The sequence below is a fragment of the Pristiophorus japonicus genome, chromosome 9, assembly GCF_044704955.1.
Source record: "Pristiophorus japonicus isolate sPriJap1 chromosome 9, sPriJap1.hap1, whole genome shotgun sequence".
In the NCBI taxonomy this organism is placed as follows: Eukaryota; Metazoa; Chordata; class Chondrichthyes; family Pristiophoridae; genus Pristiophorus; species Pristiophorus japonicus.
In genome coordinates this window covers 161,761,475-161,788,319 of record NC_091985.1, presented here as the reverse complement: position 1 = coordinate 161,788,319, position 26,845 = coordinate 161,761,475, and positions in this window count along the sequence as shown.

Below are 26,845 nucleotides of genomic sequence, written 5' to 3'. Positions count from 1 at the left end.
GTTTTGGTCCAGGGCGACTACATCTGCGGTAAGTGTCTGCGGCTCGACAAACTTCGGCTCAGAGTTGAGGAGCTGAGTTCGAGCTACAGACATTGAAAGACATCAGGGAAGGAGAAAGTTACCTGGACCTTTTGCTCCAGGAGGCAGCCACACCCTCTAGAATAAATACTTTAGAATTGACACGTGGTCAGGGACAGGAGGGTGTGACTGCGAGTGAGGCAGGTACGGGGATCCAGGAAGTAGTATTGCAGGAGTCTCAGTCCCTGCACTTGTCCAATAGATTTGAGGTTCTTGCAACCTTTGAGGACAAGTGTGAAGACTGTGGGGTGGACAAGCAGACTGACCAAGGCACTGTGATGCAGAAAGACATTCAAGTGGGGGGAATAAAGAGGCAGGTGGTTGTAGTAGGGAACAGTAGAGTTAGAGGGATAGATAGGGTTCTCTGCAGCCAAGAGCGTGCGTCCTGAAGGCTGTGTTGCATACCTCGTGCCAGGGTAAAGGACATCTCTTCCGCGCTGGAGAAGAACTTGGAGTGGGAGGGGGAGGATCCAGTTGTCGTGGTACACGTAGGTACCAATGACATAGGTAGGACTAAGAAAGTGGTTCTGCTGAGAGAGTTTGAACAGTTAGGGACTAAATTGAAAAGCAGAACCACAAATATAATAATCTCTGCATTATTATGTCTGCATATAAACAGGAAGGCAGATTATTATCTGAATGGTGACAGATTAGTAAAAAGGGAGGTGCAACGAGACCTGGGTGTCATGGTACATCAGTCACTGAAGGTAGGCATGCAGGTACAGCAGGCAGTAAAGAAAGCAAATGACATGCTGGCCTTCATAGCGAGAGGATTTGAGTATAGGAGCAGGGAGGTCTTACTGCAGTTGTACAAGGCCTTGGTGAGACCACATCTTGAGTATTGTGTGCAGTTTTGGTCTCTTAATCTGAGGAAGGACCTGCTTGCTATTGAAGGAGTGCAGCGAAGGTTCACCAGACTAATTCCCGGGATGGCAAGACTGACATATGAAGAAAGACTGGATTGGCTAGGCTTATATTCACTGGAATTTAGAAGAATGAGAGGGGATCTCATAGAAACATATAAAATTATGATGGGACTGGACAGATTAGATGCAGGAAGAATGTTCCCGATGTTGGGGAAGTCCAGAACCAGGGGTCACAGTCTAAGGATAAGGGGTAAGCCATATGGAACCGAGATAAGGAGAAACTTCTTCACTCAGCGAGTGGTGAACCCGTGGAATTCTCTACCACAGAAAGTTGTTGAGTCCAGTTCATTGGATATATTCAAGAGGGAGTTAGATGTGGCCCTTACGGCTAAGGGTATGAAGAGAAGATGGGAGTGGGGTACTGAAGTTGCATGATCAGCCATGATCATATTGAATGGCAGTGCAGGCTCAAAGGGCCGAATGGCCTGCTCCTGCACCTATTTTCTATGTTTACCTGATCCACAAGCAAATTGGCATAGGGTCAATAGAATCATGGAGATGAATACGTGGCTCAGAGGTTGGTGTGGGAGAAGTGGGTTTTGATTCGTGGGGCACTGGCACCAATACTCGAGAAAGGGAGCGCTGTTCCGTGGGGATGGATTACACCTGAACTATGCTGGGACCAGAGTTCTAGAGAATCGAATAACTAGGGAGGTAGACAGGGCTTTACACTAAATAAGGGAGGGGGGCAGGGCGAGGACGGTCGCAGTGGAAAGAAATCTAGAATGCTAAAGAGAAAAGAAAAGGAAGCAATGCAGGAAAGTGATTGTGGTGAGGATAACCAGATTATGTCAGGAAGGGACAGAGCATACAAACAAAAGAGTGCATTAACAAATAAGGTCCAGAAAGAAAAAAGTGATAAGCCAAATAAGGCTATAGTACAAAATAATGTTAAGATGTCTAATAATGTTAAAAAGACAATCTTAAAGCATTGTATCTGAATGCATGAAGCATCTGTATTAAGGTAGACGAATTAACAGCACAAATGGATGTAAACGGATACAATATAGTTGCAATTACGGAGACATGGTTGCAGGATGACCAGGGTTGGGAACTGAATATCCAAGGATATTCGATATTTAGGAAGGACAAGCAAAGAGGAAAAGGGGGTGGTGTGGCGTTGTTAGTGAAGGATAAAATCAGAGCAATAGTGAGAAAGGATAATTGCTCAGAAAATCAAGATGTAGAATCAGTCTGGATGGAGCTAAGGAGCACCAAGGGGCAGAAAACTTTGGTGGGAGTTGTCTATAGGCCTCCAAACAGTAGTGATAGTGTAGGGGATGGCATCAAACAGGAAATTAGAGATGCATGTAACAAGGGTACTACAGTAATTGTAGGTGACTTTAATCTACATATAGACTGGCCAAACCAAATTAGTAATAATGCTGTGGAAGATGAATTACTGGAATGTGTATAAGATGTTTTTTTTGGACCAGTATGTTGAGGAGACTACCAGGGAACATGCTATCCTAGATTGGGTATTGTGTAATGAGAAGGGGTTAATTAACAGTCTTGTTGTGCGGGGTCCTTAAGGGAAGAGTGACCATAACATGATTGAATTCTTTATTAAGATGGAAAGTGAAGTAATCCAATCCGAAACTACGGCCCTAAGTCTAAACAAAGGAAGCTACGAAGGTATGAGGAATGAATTGGCTCTGATAGATTGGGAAGATTCATTAAAAGGCAAGATGGTGGATAGGCAATTTTGTCATCTTCCAAAATTCTATAGATTATGGAACAGTTGCTGCAGATTGGAGGGTGGCAAATGTAACCCCACTATTGAAAAAAGGAGTGAGAGAGAAAACAGGGAACTACAGACTGGTTAGGCTAACATCAGTAGTAGGGAAAATGCTGATAATGGTACACTTAAATAATATCAACGGGATTAGACAAAGTCAACATGGATTTATGAAAGGAAAATCATGTTTGACAAACCTACTGGAGTTTTTTTGAGGATGTAACTGATAGAATACATAAGGGAGAGCCAGTGGATGTAGTGTATTTGGGTTTGGTTTGGTCCAAGTGTTTCCTGTAGGTAAGTCCATTTGAAAGTTTGACCAGAAGCACCCTGCTCCCCTCTTTGGCCACGACAGTGCCGGGAAGCCACTTGGGACCTTGTCCATAGTTCAACACAAATACAGGATCATTAATCTCGATTTCGCGTGACACATTTGCACGATCATGATATGTATTCTGTTGAAGCCGCCTGCTCTCTACCTGTTCATGTAGGTCAGGGTGGACTAATGAGAGCCTTGTCTTAAGTGCCCTTTTCATGAGCAGTTCAGCGGGGGGAGTGAGCGAGTGGGGTCTTGTGCGGTAACTAAGCAGGACTCGGGATAGGCAAGTCTGCAGTGAGTCTTCAGTTACCCTCTTCTTGATTGTTTGCACTGCTTTTTCTGCCTGATCATTGGACGCTGGTTTAAACGGGGCAGATGTGACATGTTTGATCCCATTACGGGACATGAACTCTTTGAACTTGGCACTGGTGAAGCACGGCCCATTGTCACAAGGACATCAGGAGGTCATGCGTGGCAAACATAGCTTGCCGACATTATCTCACATTCAATCCATTTGGAGTACGCATCTACAACCACTAGGAACATTTTTCCCAAGAACGGGCCTGCATAGTCGACATGGACCCTAGACCACAGTTTGGAGGGCCAAGACCATAAACTTAATGGCGCCTCCCTGGGTGCATTGCTTAACTGTGAACGTGTTACATCTGTGCACGCAGGACTCTAAGTTTGCATCGATACCGGGCCACCACACGTGGGATCTGGCTATCGCTTTCATCATTACAATGCCTGGGTGGGTACTGTGGAGATCACTAATGAAAGTGTCCCTGCCCTTTTTTGGGTACCACTACCCGATTGCTGAAAGCTTACAACAAGATACTCAGGCTCAGCAGTCAAATTTGTAAAATTGCAATCATGATAAGTAAGCTTTTGAAATATTGTATAAATACCTTGCTTCTAAAAAAAGGGAAAGCAGTGTAATGTATGTACCCATGAGTATGCTCACAGGTTTGTACAGCTGTTGAGTTGGGAGTGGCTTAGCCAGTCATGTGCTGTTCACAAGACTCAATAAAACCCCAGCCAGTTGGGTTCAGGGGATCCACTATGAGGCAGGTGGTTGTGAGTCTAGTCGATGATCTGGTAATGTGTAGTGGGATTGTTAAACCTTTGCTAATAAACCAACTAGTTCTTAATAGAATAATGTTGCTATGAATTCTGAAGCAAAGAACAATGAAGGAAATACATTACAGTAGGTTACGGCACTTCAAGTGCATATCCAAGTACTTTTTAAATGTGATGAGGATTTCTGCCTCTACCACCCTTTCAGGCAGCGAGTTCTAGACCCCACCACCCTCTGGGTGAAAAAGGTTCTCAACTCCTCTCTAATCCTTCTGCCAATTATTTCAAACCTACATTCCCTGGTTATTGTCCTCTCTGCTAATGGGAAATAGGTCCTTCCTATCCACTACATCTAGGTCCTTCATAATTTTACACTCCTCAATTAAATCTCCCCTCAGCCTCCTCTGTTCCAAAGAAAACAACCCAGCCTATCCAATCTTTCCTCATAGCTAAAACTTTCTAGTCCTGGCAACATCTCATAACTCTCCTCTGTACCCTCTCCAGTGCAATCACATCTTTCCTGTAATGTGGTGACCAGAACTGCACACAATACTCTAGCTGTGGTCTAACTAGTGTTTTATACAGTTCAAGCATAACCTCCCTGCTCTTGTATTCTATGCCTCGGCTAATAAAAGCAAGTATTCCGTATGCCTTTTTTAACCACCTTATCTACCTGTCCTGCTACCTTCAGGGATCTGTGGACCTGCACTCCAAGATCACTTTGTTCCTCTACACTTCTCAGTCTCCTACCATTTAATGTGTATTCCCTTTCCTTGTTAGCTCTCCCCAAATGCATTACCTCACACTTCTCTGGATTTAATTCCATTTGCCACTGTTCTGCCCACCTGACCAGTTGATTGATATCTTCCTGCAGTCTATAGCTTTCTTCTTCATTATCAACCACACAGCGATTTTAGTATCGTCTGCAAACTTCTTAATCATACCTCCAACATTCAAGTCTAAATCATTGGTATATAATCACAAAAAGCAAGGGACCTAGTACTGAGCCCTGAAGAACCCCACTGGAAATAGCCTTCCAGTCATAAAAACACCCATCAACCATTACCCATTGCTTCCTGCCTCTGAGCCAATTTTGGATCCAACTTGCCACTTTGCCTTGGATTCCATGGGCTTTTACTTTCGTGACCAGAATGCCATGTGGAACCTTATGAAAAGCCTTGCTAAAATCCATGTACACTACATCAAATGCACTACCCCCATTGACCCTCCTTGTTACCTTCTCAAAAAATTCAATTAAGTTAGTCAGGCACGACCTTCCGTTAACAAATCCATGCTGACTGTCCTTGATTAATCCATGTCCTTCTAAATTAAGACTTATCCTGTCCCTCAGAATTTTTTCCAATAATTTTCCCACCACAGAGGTTAGGCTGACTGGCCTGTAATTACTTGGTCTATCCTTTTCTCCCTTTTAAAACAAAGGTACAGCATCAGCAGTCCTTCAGTCCTCTGGCACCACACCTGTAGCCAGAGAAGATTGGAGAATGATGGTCAGAGCCTCTGTTATTTCCTCTTTTGCTTCTCTTAATAGCCTGGGATACATTTCATCCAGGGGATTTATCCACTTTCAAAGCTGCCAAGCCCCTCAATACTTTCTCTCTCACTATGTTTATTTCATCTAATATTTCACACTCCTCCTCCCTGATTGTAATGTCTGCATCGCCCCTCTCTTGTGTGAAAACAGATGCAAAGTATTCATTAAGAACTATACCCACGGCTTCTGCCTCCACATATTACCTCTACAGTCTCTAATTTACCCCACCCTTTCTCTAGTATTATCCTCTTGCTCTTAATGTATTTATAAAACATCTTAGGGTTTTCCTTGATTTTACTTGCCAACATTTTTCATGCTCTCTCTTTACTTTCCTAATATCCTTTTTAATTGCAACCCTGCACTTCCTATACTCCTCTAGAGTTTCTGCAGTGTTGAACCCTTGGCATCTGTCATAAGCCTCCCTTTTTTTCTTTATCCCACCCTGGATCCAGGGGGCTCGAGATTTATTAATCCCAACCTTTTTCTTTAAGGGAACATACTTGCTCTGAACCCTCAGAATCTCCTCCTTGAATGCCTCCCACTGCTCTGACACTGATTTATCTTCAAGTAGCTGTTTCCATTCCACTTTGGCTAAATCCCATCTCAGCTTAGCAAAGTTGGCTTTTCCCCAATTGAGAATGTTTATTCCTGGTCTAACTTTGTCCTTTTCCATAACTACCCTAAATCTAATTGAATTATGATACTAGCATCTAAAATGCTCTCCCATTGATACCCCTTCCTCCTGCCCAGCTTCATTCCCTAAAACTAAATCCAGAACCGCCCCCTTCCTTGTTGGGCTTGTTATGTACTGGCAAAGAAAGTTCTCCTGAATACATTTTAGGAATTCTGTACCCTCTATACCATTTACACTATTTTTATCACAGTTAATATTAGGGTAGTTGAAATCCCCTACTATTACTGCTGTATAGATTTTGCACTTCTCAGAAATTTGCCAACATATTTGATCTTCTATCTCCCTCTGACTGTTTGGGGGTCTATAGAACACTCCCAGGAGTGTGATCGCCCCTTTTTTGTTCTTCAATTCAACCCATATGGTCTCATTTGATGGCCCTTCTAACATATCATTCCTCCTCACAGCTGTAATCGTTTCTTTAATCAATACTGCGACCTCCCCTCCTTAGTTATCCCTCTCTCTATCCCGTCTGAAAACCCTGTAACCAGAAATGTTGAGCTGCCAGACCTGCCCTTCTTTCAGCCATGTCTCAGTATTGGCTATAATATCATACTCCTAAGTGTCTATCTGTGCTCTCAGCTCATCTGCCTTATTCCCTATACTCCTTGCATTGAAGTATATACCATTAAGCACTGCCAAATTCCCTTGTTGTCTATTTTCTAGCCCTTGTTTCCTCTGTCTTCCAAATTCACTTTTTAATTTTTTGCTTTCTCATTTCAGCTTTTCTTCTCTCCCTTCTGAACCTATTCTCAGGTTCCCAACCCCCTGCCAAGCTAGTTTAAACCCTCCCCAACAGCACTAGCAAACCCCCCCCACCCTTCACCGCCCCCATGAGGATATTGGTCCCGGCTCTGTTGAGGTGCAACCCGTCCGGCTTGTAGAGGTCCCACCTGCCCCAAAAACAGTCCCAATGCCTCAGGAAACTAAAGCCCTCCCACCTGCACCATCTCTCCAGCCACGTATTCATGTGCTCTCCTTCCAATCTGTCGTCATCACCCCTCTCCTCAAAAGACCAACCCTTGACCCCTCCGTTCTTGCAAACTACCATCCCATCTCCAACCTTCCTTTCCTCTTCAAAGTCCTTGAACGTGTTGTCTCCTCCCAAATCCGTGCCCATTTTCCCCAGAACTCTATGTTTGAATCCCTCCAATCAGCTTTCTGCCCCTGCCACAGTACCAAAACGGCTCTCACCAAAGTCCCAAATGACAAAAGTAAACTATCTCTCCTCATCCGTCTCGACCTGTCTGCAGCCTTTGACACGGTTGACCACTCCATCCTTCTCCAATGCCTCTCCACTGTTGTCCAGCTGGGTGGGACTGCACTCACCTGGTTCCATTCTCATCTATCTAATCTTAGCCAGAGAATCACCTGCAATGGCTTCTCTTCATGCTCCCGCATCGTTACCTCTGGTGTCCCCTAAGGATCTGTCCTTGGCCCCCTTCTATTTCTCATCTACATGTTGCCCCTTGACGACATCATGTACTCTGATGACACCCAGCTCTACCTCACCGTCACATCTCTCGACCCCTCCACTGACTCTGATTTATCAGGCTGCTTGTCTGATATGCAGTATTAGATGAGCATAAATGTCCTCTATTTAAATACTGGGAATACCAAAGCCAATGTATTTGGTCCCCACCACAGCCACCGACTCTATCCCTCTCCCTGATCACTGTCTGAGGTTGAACCAGACTGTTTGCAACCTTGGCATCCTATTTAACCCTGAGCTGAGCTTCTGACCCATAGCTTCTCCATCACTAAAACCGTCTATTTCCACCTCCATAACATCGCCCATCTCCGTCCCTGCCTCAGCTCATCTGCTGCTGATTCATGCCTTTGCTACCTTTAGACCTGACTATTTCAATGCTCTCCTGGTTGGCCTCCCACATTCTACCCTACGTAAACTTGAGGTCATCCAAAACTCTGCACACCATATCCTAACTTGCACCAAGTCACATCTCCTATCATTTACAGATACTTAAAGGGTTGACGGTGGATAAGCAAGGGCAAACATTTAAAGATCACATGGATGAACTTCAGCAATTGTACATCCCTGTCTGGAGTAAAAATAAAACGAGGAAGGTGGCTCAACCGTGACTAACAAGGGAAATTAAGGATAGTGTTAAAACCAAGGAGAGGCATATAAATTGGCTAGAAAAAGTAACAAACCTGAGGACTGGGAGAAATTTAGAATTCAACAGAGGAGGACTAAGGGTTTAATTAAGAGGGGGAAAATAGAGTACGAGAGGAAACTTGCAGGGAACATAAAAACTGAATGCAAACGCTTCTATAAATATGTGAAGAGAAAAAGGATTAGTGAAGACAAATGTAGGTCCCTTGCTGTCGGATTCAGGTGAATTTATAATGGGGAACAAAGAAATGGCAGACCAATTGAACAAATACTTTGGTTCTGTCTTCACGAATAAACTTCCGAATGTACTAGGGGACAGTGGGTCTAGTGAGAAGGAGGAACTGAAGGATATATTTATTAGGTGGGAAATTGTGTTAGAGAAATTGATGGGATTGAAGGCTGATAAATCCCCGGGGCCTGATAGTCTGCATCCCAGAGTACTTAAGGAAGTGGCCCTAGAAATAGTGGATGCATTGGTGATCATTTTCCAACAGTCTATCGACTGTGGATCAGTCTATGGACTGGAGGGTAGCTAATGTAACACCACTTTTTAAAAAAGGAGGGAGAGAGAAAATGGGTAATTATAGACCGGTTAGCCTAACATCAGTAGTGGGGAAAATGTTGGAATCAATCATTAAGGTTGAAATAGCAGTTCATTTGGACTTTTAAAAGGCTTTTGACAAGGTCCCGCACAAGAGATTGGTGTGCAAAGTCAAAGCGCATGGTATTGGGGGTAATGTACTGACGTGGATAGAGAACTGGTTGGCAAACAGGAAGCAGAGAGTCGGGATAAACGGGTCCTTTTCAGAATGGCAGGCAGTGACTAGTGGAGTGCCGCAGGGCTCAGTGCTGGGACCCCAGCTCTTTACAATATACATTAACCATTTGGATGAAGGAATTGAGTGTAATGTCTCCAAGTTTGCAGATGACACTAAACTGGATGGCGGTGTGAGCTGTGAGGGGAACGCTGAGAGGCTGCAAGGTGACTTGGACAGGTTAGGTGAGTGGACAAATGCATGGCAGATGCAGTATAATGTGGATAAATGTGAGGTTATCCATTTTGGGGGCAAAAACACGAAGGCAGGATATTATCTGAACGGCAGCAGATTAGGAAAAGGGGAGGTGCAACGAGACCTGGGTGTCATGGTTCATCAGTCATTGAAGGTTGGCATGCAGGTACAACAGGTGGTGAAGGCAGCAAATGGTATGTTGGCCTTCATAGCGAGGGGATTTGAGTATAGGAGCAGGGAAGTCTTACTGCAGTTGTACAGGGCCATAGTGAGGCCTCACCTGGAATATTGTGTTCAGTTTTGGTCTCCTAATCTGAGGAAGGACGTTCTTGCTATTGAGCGAGTGCAGCGAAGGTTCACCAGACTGATTTCAGGGATGGCTACACTGTCACATGAGGACAGACTGGATGAACTGGCCTTTATTCACTGGAGTTTAGAAGGATGAGAGGGGATCTTGTGGAAACTTATAAGATTCTGAAGGGACTGGACAGGTTAGATGCAGGAAGAATGTTCCCGATGTTGGGGAAGTCCAGAACCAGGGGACATAGTCTTAGAATAAGGGTTGGCCATTTAGGACTGAGATGAGGAGAAACTTATTCACTCAGAGAGTTGTTAACCTGTGGAATTCCCTGCCGCAGAGAGTTGTTGATGCCAGTTCATTGGATACATTCAAGAGGGAGTTAGATATGGCCCTTACGGTTAAGGGGATCAAGGGGTATGGAGAGAAAGCAGGAAAGGGGTACTGAGGGAATGATCAGCCATGATTTTATTGCATGGCGGTGCAGGCTCGAAGGGCCGAATGGCCTACTCCTGCACCTATTTTCTATGTTTCTATGTTTCTATTTCTGTGCTTGCTGACATACATTAGCTCCTGGCCTCGATTTAAAAATTCTCCTCTGTCTTCAAATTCCTCTATGGCCTCGTCCCACCTTATCTCTGTAATCTCCTCCAGCTGCACAATCCCTCTACACCTCTGTGTTCCGCCTATTCTTACCTTTTGAACATCCCTGATTTTAATCACTCCACCATTGGTGACTGTGCCTTCAGCCGCCAGGGTCCAAAGCTCTGGAACTCTCTCCCTAAATCTCTCCGCCTCTCTTTCTCCTCCTTTAAGATGCTCCTTAAAACCTACTTCTTTGACCAAGCTTTTTTTTAAACCTGTCCGAATGTGGCTTGGTGTCAAGTTTTGTCTTACATAGGATTACATAGGATATACAGCAGAGAAAGAGGCCATTCGTCCCAATCAGGCCATGCTGGCATTTAGGCTCCACTCGAGCCTCCTCCCGTCTTTCCTCATCTAACTCAATCAGCATAACCCTCTATTCCCTTCTCCCTCCTATGCTTGTCTAGCCTCCCCTTAAATGCATCTAAACTATTTGCTTCAACCACTCCCTGTGGTAGTGAGTTCCACATTCTCACCACTCTGAGTAAATGATTTTCTTCTGAATTCCCCATTGGATTTCTTGGTGACTATCTTATACTGATGGCCTCTAGTTATGCTCTTCCCCCACAAGTGGAAACATTCTCTCTGTATCCACTCTATCAAAACCTTTGATAATTTTAAAGATCTCTATTAGATCACCCCTCAGCCTTCTTGACCCAGCCTGATATTCGCTCCCGTGAAGCGCCTTGGGATGTTTCACTTCATTAAAGGCGCTATATAAATGCAAGTTGTCAAGTCATTGTCACCACTCTTACATTGCTTTAGCCTGAAGACTTTCTCTTTTTTTCTCTCAAACTAAGCCAGTCTGTTTTAACTGGAATAAAGCCACATTGTTTTAAATCGAAACATTAGAACTGTCTAAACTAATGTTGTTTATCTCCAGATTCCTGTTTCCAAATTTAGCCTTGATTTCACTTTTAAGTTATGAAAATATTTTCCCCCTGAATATATTATTGAAGAGTTTAGCAGTGCTTGAGCGTCTTGCTCCTGGTGCTATACAAACTACCAAACAACAAAGCCTGCAACTTTGAAGGAATTTATCTGAAAGCTTATTAAAGGCTGCCCTCTGCTGGCCATCCTGAAAATAGTTTCACAGGAGGTGCTTTAAACATAGAAACATAGAAAATAGGTGCAGAAGGCCATTCGGCCCTTCGAGCCTGCACCGCCATTCAATAAGATCATGGCTGATCATTCCCTCAGTACCCATTTCCTGCTTTCTCTCCAGACCCCTTGATCCCTTTAGCTGTAAGGGCCATATCTAACTCCCTCTTGAATGTATCCAATGAACTGGTATCAACAACTCTCTGCGGCAGAGAATTCCACAAGTTAACAACTCTGAGTGAAAATGTTTCTCCTCCTCTCAGTCCTAAATGGCCTACCCCTTATCCTAAGACTATGTCCCCTGGTTCTGGACTTCCCCAACATCGGGAACATTCTTCCCGCATCAAACCTGTCCAGTCCCGTCAGAATCTTATACGTTTCTATGAGATCCCCTCTCATCCTTCTAAACTCCAGTGAATAAAGGCCCAATTGATCTCCTCATATGACAGTCCAGCCATCCCTGGAATCAGTCTGGTGAACCTTCGCTGCACTCCCTCAATAGCAAGAACGTCTTTCCTCAGATTAGGAGACCAAAACTGAACACAATATTTCAGGTGAGGCCTCATTAAGGCCCTGTACAACTGTAGTAAGACCTCCCTGCTCCTATACTCAAATTCCCTAGCTATGAAGGCCAACATACCATTTGCCTTCTTCACCACCTGCTGTACCTGCATGCCAACTTTCAATGACTGATGAACCATGACACCCAGATCTCGTTGCACCTCCCCTTTTCCTAATCTGCTGCCATTCAGATAATATTCTGCCTTCGTGTTTTTGTCCCCAAAATGGATAACCTCACATTTATCCACATTATACTGCATTTGCCATGCATTTGCCCACTCACCTAACCTGTCCAAGTCACCCTGAAGCCTTTTGGCGTCCTCCTCACAGCTCACACCGCCATCCAGTTTAGTGTCATCTGCAAACTTGGAGATATTACACTCAATTCCTTCATCTAAATCGTTAATGTATATTGTAAAGAGCTGGGTTCCCAGCACTGAGCCCTTTGGCACCCCCCAATCACTGCCTGCCATTCTGAAAAGGATCCGTTTATCCCGACTCTCTGCTTCCTGTCTGCCAACCAGTTCTCTATCCACGTCAGTACATTACCCACAATACCATGTGCTTTGATTTTGCACACCAATCTCTTGTGTGGAACCTTGTCAAAAGCCTTTTGAAAGTCCAAATACACCACATCCACTGGTTCTCCCTTGTCCACTTTGCTAGTTACATCCTCAAAAAATTCCAGAAGATTCGTCAAGCATGATTTCCCTTTCATAAATCCATGCTGACTTGGACCGATCCTGTTACTGCTTTCGAAATGTGCTGCTATTTCATCCTTAATAATTGATTCCAACATTTACCCCACTACTGATGTCAGGCTAACCGGTCTATAATACCCATTTTCTCTCTCCCTCCTTTTTTAAAAAGTGGTGTTACATTAGCTACCTCCAGTCCATAGGAACTGATCCAGAGTCGATAGACTGTTGGAAAATGATTACCAATGCATCCACTATTTCTAGGGCAACTTCCTTAAGTACTCTGGGGTGCAGACTATCAGGCCCTGGGGATTTATCGGCCTTCAATCTTATCAATTTCCCGAACACAATTTCCCACCTAATAATGATATCCTTCAGTTCCTCCTTCTCACTAGACCCATTGACCTCTAGTACATTCGGAAGGTTATTTGTGTCTTCCTTCGTGAAGACAGAACCAAAGTATTTGTTCAATTGGTCTGCCATTTTGTTGTTCCCCATTATAAATTCACCTGAATCCAACTGCAAGGGACTTATGTTTGTCTTCACTAATCTTTTGCTCTTCACATATTTATAGAAGCTTTTACGTCAGTTTTTATGTTCCCTGCAAGCTTCCTCTCATACTCTATTTTCCCCCTCTTATTTAAACCTTTAGTCCTCCTCTGTTGAATTCTAAATTTCTCCCAATCCTCAGGTTTGTTGCTTTTTTAAAGCCAATTTATATGCCTCTTCCTTGGTTTTAACACTATCCTTAATTTCCCTTGTTAGCCACGGTTGAGTCACCTTCCCCGTTTTATTTTTACTCCAGATAGGGATGTACAATTGCTGAAGTTCATCCATGTGATCTTTAAATGTTTGCCCTTGCTTATCCGTCAACCCTTTAAGTGTCCTTTGCCAGTCTATTCTAGCCAATTCACGCCTCACACCGTCGAAGTTACCTTTCCTTAAGTTCAGGACCCTAGTTTCTGAATTAACTGTGTCACTCTCCATCTTAATGAAGAATTCAACCATATTATCGTCACTCTTCCCCAAGGGGCCTCGCACAATAAGATTGCTAATTAGTCCCTTCTCGTTACACAACACCCAGTCTAGGATAACCAGCTCCCTAGTTGGTTCCTCGACATATTGGTCTAGAAACCCATCCCTAATATACTCTAGGAAATCCTCTTCCACCGCATTGCTACCAGTTTGGTTAGCCCAATCAATATGTAGATTAAAGTCGCCCATGATAACTGCTGTACCTTTATTGCCCACATCCCTTATTTCTTGTTTGATGCTGTCCCCAACCTCACTACTACTGTTTGGTGGTCTGTACACAACTCCTACTAGTGTTTTCTGCCCTTTGGTATTCTGCAGCTCCACCCATACCGATTCCACATCATCCAGGCTAATGTCCCTCCTTACTATTGCAGTAATTTCCTCTTTAACCAGCAACGCCACCCCGCCTCCTTTTCCGCTCTGTCTATCTTTCCTAAATGTTGAATACCCCTGGATGTTGAGTTCCCAGCCTTGGTCACCCTGGAGCCATGTCTCCATGATGCCAATTACATCATATCTGTTAACTGCTGTCTGCGCAGTTAATTCATCCACCTTATTCCGAATATTCCTCGCATTGAGGCAGAGAGCCTTCAGGCTTGTCTTTTTAACACACTTTGCCCCTTTAGAATTTTGCTGTAATGTGGCCCTTTTTGTTTTTTTGCCTTGGGTTTCTCTGCCCTCCACTTTTACTATTCTCCTTCCTATCTTTTGCTCCTGCCTCCATTTTATTTCTCTCTGTCTCCCTGCATAGGATCCCATCCCTCTGCCATATTAGTTTAATTCCCCCCCAACAGCACTGGCAAATGCTCCCCCTAGGACATTGGTTTCGGTCCTGCCCAGGTGCAGACGGTCCGGTTTGTACTGGTCCCACCTCCCCCAGAACCGGTTCCAATGTCCCAGGAATTTGAATCTCTCCCTTCTGCACCACTCCTCAAGCCACGTATTCATCCGAGCTATCCTGCGATTCCTACTCTGACTAGCACATGGCACTGGTGGCAATCCTGAGATTACTACTTTTGAGGTCCTACCTTTTAATTTAGCTCCTAGCTCCCTAAATTCGTCTCGTAGGACCTCATCCCGTTTTTTTTACGTATATCGTTGGTACCTATACCTATGTGCACCACGACAACTGGCTGTTCACCCTCCCTTTTCAGAATGTCCTGCACCCACTCAGACATCCTTGACCCTTGCACCAGGGAGGCAACATACCATCCTGGAGTCTCGGTTGCGGCCACAGAAACACCTATCACTATCGCTCTCCCACTCTTTTTCCTGCCCTCCTGTGCAGCAGAGCCATCCATGGTGCCATGAACTTGGCTGCTGCTGCTCCCTCCTGATGAGTCATCCCCCTCATAACTGCACTGGTCTTTGCCTGAGGCAGGTTGAGATTTTTGTCCAAGAGATCTCGGGATTATAAGTACAGGAGAAAACATTTGCTTTTTTATTGCCTTATGGTCTCACGCTTGCAGTGTTGCCAACCACACAAATTCTTCTTTAAGAATTTCAAATATCAAACAAAATCAAGTTCTAACAATATTCTAATTTTAAGGACAGGATTGAGATAAGGTCAGAAACAGGAGATTTATCTCTGAAATACAGGCTTGTTGGCTTACCTCTTTTTTGCCTAAAACTGTGTGCGCGCATGTACGTGTACGAGTACAAGTGTGCACAGCTATCTAGTGACAGGCTTGACCCCATGATCAAAGAGTCTGTCAATGCTCGCTGGATAGATTCACAAATGAAGAATGGCCACTTTACCAAGGTATAGAGGGTGATCTGCTCCAGTAAAACTGTACCCCAATAAGCAGTCAATACAACTAGAAGTGAATAATTAGTAAGAAGATAACTACTAAAAAGAACTGACTGCTCTGCAGGTGCAGGGCAGTGTGGCATGGAGGGCAGAGGTGCTGGTACCCCCATTCCTAATCTTGGTATGGTGCTAACATAAGATCATCAGAAATAAGTGCAGGAGTCGCCCATTCTGTCCCTTGAGTCTGCTCTGCCATTCAATAAGATCATGGCTGATCTTCGACTTCAACGCCACGCTCCTGCCCTATCCCCATATCAATGCCTTTTGGAAATCCAAATATACTACATCCACTGGTTCCTCTTTATCTACCCTGCTAGTTACATGCTCAAAAAACTCAATAAATTTGTTCAAAACAATTTCTCTTTCATAAGACTATGTTGACTCTGCCTTAGCATACTATGATTTCATAAGTGCCCTGTTACCACTTCCTTAACAATGGACTCCAGCATTTTCCTGATGACTGATGTCAGACTAACTGTCCTGTAGATCCTTGTTTTCTCTATCCCTCCTTTTTTGAATAGCGGTGTTACATTATGCTACCTTCCAATTGGCTGGGACCATTTTAGAATCTAGAGAATTTTGGAAGATCACAACCAATGCATCCATTATTTCTGCAGCCACTTCTTTTAGAACCCTATGAAGTACATAAGAACATAAGAATTAGGAACAGGAGTAGGCCATCTAGCCCCTCGAGCCTGCTCCGCCATTCAATAAGATCATGGCTGATCTGGTCGTGGACTCAGCTCCACTTACCTGCCCTCTCCCCGTAACCCTTAATTCCCTTATTGCTTAAAAATCTATCTATCTTTGACTTGAAAACATTCAATGAGCCAGCCTCAACTGCTTCCTTGGGCAGAGAATTCCACAGATTCACAACCCTCTGGGAGAAGAAATTCTCTCTCAACTCGGTTTTAAATTGGCTCCTCCGTATTTTGAGGCTGTGCCCCCTAGTTCTAGTCTCCCCCACCAATGGAAACAACCTCTCTGCCTCTATCTTGTCTACCCTTTCATGATTTTAAATGTTTCTATAAGATCACCCCTCATCCTTCTGAACTCCAAGGAGTAAAGACCCAGTCTACTCAATCTATCATCATAAGGTAACCCCCTCATTTCTCGAATCAGCCTAGTGAATCGTCTCTGTACCCCTTCCAAAGCTAGTATATCCTTCCTTAAGTAAGGTGACCAAAACTGCACGCAGTACTCCAGGTGCGGCCTTACTAATACCTTATACAGTTGCAGCAACACCTCCCTGCTTTTGTACTTCATCCCTTTTGCAATGAAGGCCAACATTCCATTGGCCTTCCTGATTACCTGCTGCACCTGCAAACTAACCTTTTGGGAAAGAGTTTCATGCACAAGGACCCCCAGGTCCCTCTGCACCACAGCATGTTGTAATTTCTCCCCATTCAAATAATATTCCCTTTTACTGTTTTTTTTTCCCCACGGTGGATGACCTCACACTTTCCGACATTGTATTCCATCTGCCAAACCTTAGCCCATTCGCTTAACCTATCCAAATCTCCTTGCAGCCTCTCAGTCCTCTACACAACCCGCTTTCCCACTAATCTTAGTGTCATCTGCAAATTTTGTTGCACTACACTCTGTCCCCTCTTCTAGGTCATCTATGTATATTGTAAACAGTTGTGGTCCCAGCACTGATCCCTGTGGCACACCACTAACCACTGATTTCCAACCGGAAAAGGACCCATTTATCCCGACTCTCTGTTTTCTGTTCGCCAGCCAATTCTCTATCCATGCTAATACATTTCCTCTGACTCCGCGTACCTTTATCTTCTGCAGTAACCTTTTGTGTGGCACCTTATCGAATGCCTTTTGGAAATCTAAATACACCACATCCATCAGTACACCTCTATCCACCATGCTCGTTATATCCTCAAAGAATTCCAGTAAGTTAGTTAAACATGATTTCCCTTTCATGAATCCATGCTGCGTCTGCTTGATTGCACTATTCCTATCCAGATGTCCCGCTATTTCTTCCTTAATGATAGTTTCAAGCATTTTCCCCACTACAGATGTTAAACTAACCGGCCTATAGTTACCTGCCTTTTGCCTGCCCCCTTTTTTAAACAGAGGCATTACATTAGCTGCTCTCCAATCCGCTGGTACCTCCCCAGAGTCCAGAGAATTTTGGTAGATTATAACAAATGCATCTGCTATAACTTCCGCCATCTCTTTTAATACCCTGGGATGCATTTCATCAGGTAGGCCGTCATGCCCAGGAGATTTGTCAGCTTTTAGTCCCATTAGTTTCCCAAGTACTTTTTCTCCACTGATATTACTTTAAGTTCTTTGGCTCTCATTAGCCCCTTGGTTCCTCGTTATTTTGTGTCTTCTATTTTGAAGACAGATACAAAATATTTGTTTAAAGTGTCTGTCATTTCCTTATTTCCCATTATAATTTCTCCTGTCTCGGCCCCTAAGGATCCAATGGTTACTTTTGTTACTCTTTTCCATTTTACATATTGATAGAAGCTCTTACAATCCTTTTAGATTTCTTGCTCATTTCTATTTTCTCTTTTTTAATCATTTTTGGGCATCCTTTGCTGGTTTCTGAAACTCTCTCAATCATCAGGCTTACTACTGTTCTTTGCATCATTATAAGCCTCTTCTTTCAATTTATTGCTATTTTTAACTTCTTTAGTTAGTTACAGATAGATCACTTTTCCTATGGAGTTTTTATTTCTCAATGGAATGTATATTCGTTGAGAATTTTGAAATATTTATTTAAATGTTTGCCATTGCTTACCTACCATCAGACCTTTTAATCTAATTTCCCAATCTACCGTAGCCAATTCGTCCCTCATACCTACGTTATTGGCTGTGTTTAAGTTTGAGACTCTAGTGTTGGATTTAAATATTTCACTCTCAAACTCAATGTGAAATTCTGTCATCTTATGATCACTCTTCCCCCAGAGAATCCTTTACTATGAGATTACTAATTACAGAATACGCGATCTAAAATAGCCTGTTCCCTAGTTGGTTCCACAAAATATTGCTCTAGGAAAATGTTTCCAATGCATTCCATGAACCCATCTGCCAGACGACCTTTGACAATTTGATTTGCCCAGCCTATATGAAGATTAAAGTCCCCCACGCTTATTGCATTACCTTTATTACAAGCTCTTATTATTTCTTGATTAATACTCTGCCCAATGGTATAGCTACTTTTAAGGAACCTATAAACTACACCCACCAGTGTTTTCTGCCCCTTGTTATTTCTTATCTCCACCCATACTGATTCTACTTCCTGATCGTCCAAGCTAAGATCCTTTGGTCATCCTTTATTTTCAGTGCTACCCACCCTCCTTTTCCATTCTGCCTGCCTTTTCGAAATGCAAAGAACCCTGGAATATTTATATCCCAACCCTGGTCACTTTGCAACCACGCCTCTGTAATGGCTATTAGACCAAAGCCATTTATCTCTATTTGTGCCACTAATTTGTCTATCTTGTTACCAATGCTTTGTGAATTCAGATAAAGAGCCTTTACTTATAACTTTTTACTACTCTTCCCTGCATTCACCTTATTCACTGATGCACTATTACCGTTACATGAGAACATAAGGAATAGGAGCAGGAGTAGGCCATTTGGTGCCTCGAGCTTGCTCCGTCATTTAATAAGATCATGGCTGATCTGATCTGGGCTCAGCTCCACTTCCCTGTCCGCTCCCCATAGCCCTTCACTCCCTTATCATTCAGAAATCTGTCTATCTCCACCTTAAATATAGTCAATGACCCTGCCTCAACAGCTCTCTGGGACAGAGAATTCCACAGATTTACAACCCTCCAGGAGAAGAAATTCCTCCTCATCTCAGTTCTAAATGGACAACCCCTTATTCTTAAACTATGCCCCCTTGTTCTAGATTTTCCCACCAGTGGAAACATCCTCTCTGCATCTACCTTGTTCCCTCAGTATCTTATATGTTTCAATAAGATCACTTCTCATTCTTCTAAACTCCAATGAGTATAGGCCCAACCTGCTCAACCGTTCTTTATAAGTCAACCCCTTCATCTCAGGAATCAACCGAGTGAACCCTCTCTGAACTGCCGCCAATGCAAGTATATTCCTCCTTAAATAAAGGAGACCAAAAACTGTACACGGCCCTCTAGATGTGGTCTTACCAATACCCTGTCCAGTTGTAGCAGGACTTCTCTGCTTTTATACTCCATCCCCCTTGCAATAAAGGTCAACATTCCATTTGCCTTCCTGGTTACTTGCTGTACCTGCATACTAACATTTTGTGTTTCATGCGTAACCATGTCTCTGTAATTGCTATCAGATCATACCCATTGGTATCTATTTGTGCTGTCAACTCATCTGTCTTGTTACGAATGCTGCGTGCATTCAGATAAAGAGCTTTTAATTTTGTCTTTTTACCATTTTTTACCTGGCCACACTGCAGAGAACAGTATCTGTCGTGCTGACTAAACACTCCTTACCTCAACTATATTCCCTTTCACTTCCCCCACTTGATTGGCCTCCTATACCACCGTGCCATGGTCAGTTTGCTCATCCACCCTGCAGTCTTTGCTCTCATGCACACAGGCAGCGAGAACCTCGTTTCTGTTTGATAAAGACAAAGGCTGGGGCTTCTCCAGCACTGCACCTGGGGACCCCTTACCTGCCTAAGTTGCAGTCACACCCACCTGTCCCGGACCACTAACCAGGCCTTTACCACTACCTACCCTAAGTGGTGTGAGTGTCTCCTGGATCAAAGTGTATGAAACACAAAAGGTTAGTATGCAAGTACAGCAAGTGATCAGGAAGGCCAACGGAATCTTGGCCTTTATTGCAAAGGGGATGGAGTATAAAAGCAGGGAAGTCTTGTTACAGTTGTACAGGGTATTGGTGAGGCCACACCTGGAATACTGCATGCAGTTTTAGTTTCCAAATTTACAAAAGGTTTTACTTCCTTTGGAGGCAGTTGAGAGAAGGTTCACTAGGTTGATTCTGGAGATGAGGGGGTTGACTTATGAGGAAAGGTTCAGTAGGTTGGGCCTCTACTCACTGGAATTCAGAAGAATGAGAAGTGATCTTATCGAAACGTATAAGATTATGAGGGGGCTTGACAAGATGGATGCAGAGAGAATGTTTCCCCTGATAGGGGAGACTAAAACTAGAGGGCATGATCTTAGAATAAGGGGCCGCCCATTTAAAACTGAGATGACGAGGAGAAATTTCTTCTGAGGGTTGTAAATCTGTGGAATTCGCTGCCTCAGAGAGCTGTGGAGGCTGGGACATTGAATAAATTGAAGACAGAAAGAGACAGTTTCTTAACCGATAAGGGATTAAGGGGTTATGGGGAGCGGGCAGGGAAGTGGACCGGAGTCCATGATCGGATCAGCCATCATCATATTTAATGGCGGAGCAGGCTCGAGGGGCCTACTCCTGCTCCTATTTCTTATGTTCTTGTGTCCAGGTAACTCTTCCCCCCCTCCCTGATGCCCTGCGGTATCTTCACCTCAGATTCCGGCTCAACACCTCGAAGCTGAAGTTACCAGAGATACAGGCACTTACTGTGATTATGGTTGTCTGGGATAGCGATGGTCTGCACAAACTCCCACCTGCTGCAGTTGTGGCTCAGCACCTGCACTGCCATCTCTATATAACCCTGATTTATATATTTAATTTATTAAATATTAAATACATAAACTTTAACACAAAACACTACACGTATTGGAAGCAAAAAGCAACACCTCCTGCCCTCTCTGCTCCAAATTCCCACACTCTCCACATTTCCAATTTTAATGCACTCTGTTTAAGACCACTCTGTGCAGAACACCGCTGCAAGGAATGTCAAGCAGAGGCCCCAGCTTCCTGCTGCGATTCATTTACTTCAGAACAGTGGAATAATTTTTGTTTTGTTTGCCTGAGGAGGTGCACATTGCTGGCAAGGCCGCATTTATTGGTCATCCCTAGTTGCTGACAAGGTGAAAGTGGGCCCCCCTCATTGAACCACTGTGGTCCTTGTGGTGATGGTATTACTGCAAGTGTTAGGTGACGTCATTCAGGATACTGACCCAAATCAGACCAACTGTGGTCAGTGAAATGTCCTCCATCACTGGAAACATTAAGCCATCCTTTTCTTTTATGCATTTCGGTTGTCAGCTCTAATGTTACGCTCTGGGCCGAATAGCCTCCTCTGGGCTGTACGATTCGATTTTCTCACCCGGGAATGAAAACTTGAATGACAGGCACCCATTTGGAGTGTTCTTAGCAGCTAGTTTCAAAAGGATGTCTAATGTAAAACTGAGTGCAGCTTGTCCACCTGTTTTGTCGGCTATGGAAGGTGGGGACTGATCACATTAGGCAAAACAGAGAAAGTACCTTACAAAGCAGTCCGACCTCTTGCGGCTTAGTTTGGTAAAGGTGGTGGGTAATTGATCTCTATGTACTAGAAGGTTCACATCTCTGACCCCCTGGTCTCAGCCAGGGCGCCATCTCGGACAACGCTTCGGAGCTGGGAAGGAGAAAAATCGTACATAGTTCTCACTTCTGGTGGTCTTTGGGTCCTGCCTGCTGGATAGTCTGCATGTGGCCAGCAGGTATGGACAGGATCCAGCGCAGCTGTGATGACCGTTACAATTGAATGGCTTGACAACACGCACATAACGAAAGGCTACGTTGACCATGTACCAGAGAAGGAACTGACAGCCAAGGAACTGTATCCTAGTGTGTCAGTGCCCTCGGAAGTGAATCGCAGAAATTAAGTCAAAGGAATTTGGGGGCGGGGGGGGGGGGGTTGCTGCCCTGTGACTCAAGGCTGAGCTTACATCCGCAGTCAGTTCTCAATTAAATCGTCTCAGATCTACAATTGGCCCCAATGACCCTGTGCTGGGATCGTGAGGCAATCTGCTCGCTGTCCAGTCACCTATTCTGGAAAGTGCATGTCGATGTAGGATGCACACAGGATTAGACCCCTTACACTCAAATAGCCTTTTGACACTCACTGGCAGGAATTCTACATGGAGCGCCAGGTATAGCTGAAGCCAAAGAGGGAAAATCCCAGTCCCAATCATGTTTACCCATCAGAGTCTAATTAAGGAGCCAATCTGGTAAATCATTAACCGTATAGTAGGGTATTGCAAATCTGCCTCATCAGTTATTGGATTAGTTGGTAAGTGCGGGTCAAATAGTTTTCACTCCTCCATTGCCACTTGTGTCATCTTGGAACCTAATTAACTCCAAAAAGATCCTGCTTCCCTATTGAAACCTCCCCTCCCTCCCCAAGGTGGTCACTTGGTGATCATTATACAACTGACAGCTGTGGATCCTAGACTTTGTTAAGCAGATAATGGGCCTGAAATTCTGATAGTACGAGCCTGGGACAAGTTGCTACGCACCCGAGAAGGCATGGGAAGCGCCGGTTTTCAGCACAATGCGCAGGCACTGAAAACCGGCTTTTCCGATCTGTCAAGCTGGAGCTCGACAGTTCTCTAGCACACGGGAAAGATTTATGAATTCTTGCGCAAAATTCCAACTTTGAGAGATCTTCTACCCACAATTAGGGCACGAAAGTTCTGTGCGACATAAAGCAGGCATGCACCCTGCATTCGGTGTGCAGAGGTGCAGCTTGGCTTGCAAAATATGATCGAATGAATGAGCCTGGGAATGAAAGGGTGTAGAGTCAGCGAGAGAGGACAGAGCTACAGAAAAAGAGAAAAATCCAGGAAATGTTTCCCCTCTTGCATTGAAAAAAGATGACAAAGAAATATGAAGCGGCACTCGTTCAAATGCTCAGAAGTTAAAATGCCCAGGTTAACATCTACAATTTGATTAATGTGCCCTCACCAGTACATTTGAAGCGAAATTCAAAAATCAATTAGATATGTGTTGTTTGAAAACCCATTACAACAAAAGCTGCCATCCACCTATTAATGTAGGTGGCTCGATAATTTTGAGCTTTATGCTTTTTCATCTCCACAGACTTTGATCAACCTTTCTGAACAATATTCTCAAAAAGCAGTTTATTACCCACTCACTCAATCAAGTGATCAATGATTTCATTAATATGACAGATCACAAAACTGTCATATCATTGATACAGGCTTGAAAGATGATTCCAGTTTCCTGCCACATTTCCAGTCTGGGATACTTACTGGCAGCTCGACTCCATTCAATATTTTCACAGACACAGAAAACAAAAAATCAATTTTCAAACCAATTTTAATTAGAATACTGGAGTTGTCATCATAGGTGCAGCAGAATGGATCTGTAAATGGAAAAGTCATCGGTCCATTCTGAAATGAAAGCTTATCTGTAGCCACAAAGATGGCTTTTTATACTGTGTTAACTGTCACATGGAATTCCTACTATTTGCTGTTAGTGGGTAATCCAAAGGCTTGAGTATGTGAGCGTTGATCTTTTCTGCATGAACTTTCCTTTGAACATATGCCCCCACCCCACAAATTTTAAATAACTCAAAATTACACACTTCAAAAAGTTAGTGTTTATAAGACTGTTAAAATAAATTAGATAATCTTTAAAATTATAGATTAAAAAATAATTGAAAAATCTCACCTTTCAAAGCCTTGTAGTGATCTCTGAAGCACTGAAGGTAAAAAATACAAAAATCGGGGCATGGCCTATATAAATGAGCTCCTTTTGACAGCTCCTGTGGGCAGGGACAGACTCCGAAAGAAGCCACAGGCTTTGCGTGCGCTACGTTACCGGGTGGCGTGACATCATACGCTGCCCGGGAATCATCACAGAATCGGAAGTTTAAGACGGCGCGGGAGAGAATGGTAGTGCGCATTTTAAAATTTTTTTTTTACCAGATTGCCCGTGGGCATGGTGTTCCAGGAATTTCTGTGCCATTACCTAATAGATACTCTGCTCAATCAGCACAACTCAGTGAAGTGTGAGTGCATTCTCACCATCCTGAAGGTCTCACACAATGGCTCAGATTTTGTGGTCAATGGTGAAAGAATGGTGCTTGTGGTTCATGACAGCTACCCCCAGACTTTGTGGGCTTTTGAGCAGTAACTTTCAGTTAGTAGAGATCCTTTTTAGCACAGCAGCCTCTTCAGGGGATCTGCGATGTGTGTGAGCACGGCAAGCAACAGCATGTCTTCTCATCCAATCCAATTGAAGAATCCTCACTGAGATAGAGTCCAAACCAGGAAATATAAATTAGAATATTTAATTCAATGTAAAATCATGTACAGAAAGTGGGAGGAAGAGGGGAGATAAGACAGAAAAGTTAAATGTATTTAATTTAAAAAAAAACCAATAATTAATAGCTGAAGGAATGAAACTCCACACTTAAAAGTAAATTTTCAGTGGCCGAGAGGTTGTTTGGCAATAATTAAGATTTACCACGCTGTTAGAAACTCACTTAACATGCTCCAATTTTTTCTGGCGTGTTTAGTGGGCAAGTCTACCAACTTCACGCCCTTCATGTATTTTAAATGCCGAGTTCATCGACGAGGTACCGGTGGAGTGAAGTTTGTGGAAGAGCAAGGCAAATTGGACAGCAACTTGTACAGTTAAATGCAGAAACCCACATGTATGAACAGTGGAAGTTGCTGTGCGCGAGTGCCAATAGCCTCGCCATTATTAATGCAAAATCTGGGGCAATAAACCCACAAACAGGGGGTTCACCAGTGGGAGGGATTGCTTGCTTCTCTGCAACCCAGTCACAGTAGATAACTGAACCCTGGCTGCAAGTGCAGCTTCTGTTGGCTTCTAGATACCACTTTCTAGCAGCTGTCATCCAATATCAGAGTTTGTTCATTAACTATAGAATGGTTCACCAAGCCAGAAGGACTTACACATGGCACCTTGATGTTCCAGACATCCAAATAAAATAATTTGTTCTAGGCTGATTTATCACCAATTGTTTTATGAAGTTCTTTGGGAGGAGCTTTGGCAAAGACACATTAGTCACAAGGCTGACTTCCTCACCATTGTACATAGCAACTCGCCTGTGTAGATTGGAATGCCCACTTAAAATGGTTACAGTAGCTTCAATTTACTTAAACTAATTCTAACTGGACGTCTATTTATTTTAGCAGATTTAAACTTTGTGTGGTGCCATTACGTTGTGTTATGCAACATGTCCATCACCTCTGATTGGCCCCTACTAATTGCTTGTAATTATATCACATGGTTTGCACAAACCAGTCAGAAAGCTAGGAACAACATAATTCACATGCAAGGACACAAAACTTTTTATTGAGATTTGTTAAACAAAGTGAGGTATGTTTGTGGAATAGAAATGTTTGTTTCAAGCATCCTGCCAACATCAAATACTCTTGGGTCAGATACAGCATGGGTTTGTTGCAGAGTAAAACTCCTTTTTGTACAGTTGTACTATTGGTATCTCTCCAGCACCAGAGTGACGGAATAGTGCGTACTCAAACACAGGTATAAGGCAGTTTGTTCACAAAAGGGGTTCCTCTTCAACCCCGCACTGCAGTGAAAAAAAAACAACCATAAAAGGGACTGGGGCCAATGAGGGACTGTCAGCCCCTACCTGGCCAAAGGGCAAACGAGTTTACACCTATTTTTTTCTCTTTAGGAGGCAAAAAGAATCAGCCATTTGTTAACAAGCGAATAAAACATTACATTGCAAATATTCATAACTTGAATTTATACTTCTTGCTTGACCAGTTAACCCAAACAGGGCCAATGTGAACCAATTCATTTGTTCCAATGAAAACCATGTTTTTTCTTTTTTTTTTTTTACTGCCCTCTGCACCACAAAGATGCTGAATCCACAAATAACCAGTCCGTTGGAAAAAAAATGGCCATTAATCACAAATACGAGTGTAATAATGTAAAAAGGCATTGACACTATATAGTAACTCTTGCAATTATATAGCGGCTCACTCACCAAAGTATTTCACGAGAACTTCTTTTGAACTGAAATGGTTCATCATGTAGACGGTGCACAACTACTCGGGTATCACATAGGATGCTATTAAGTAACTCGGCAGAGTTAACCACTAACAAAACTTACCCCATGTAAGCCAGAAGGTAAAGTCCACATTCCAATAAATGCAGGAAATAGCCCCAAACCCAGCCACACAATTCAGTCAAGAGGCCGTCAACTGTATCTTGCATAGAATAAGGGAGATTTTTATTTGGTTTCCTTTTCTTGAACTTTCCTGTTGTTCTTACTGAAATAAATATGAACAGATATTTTAT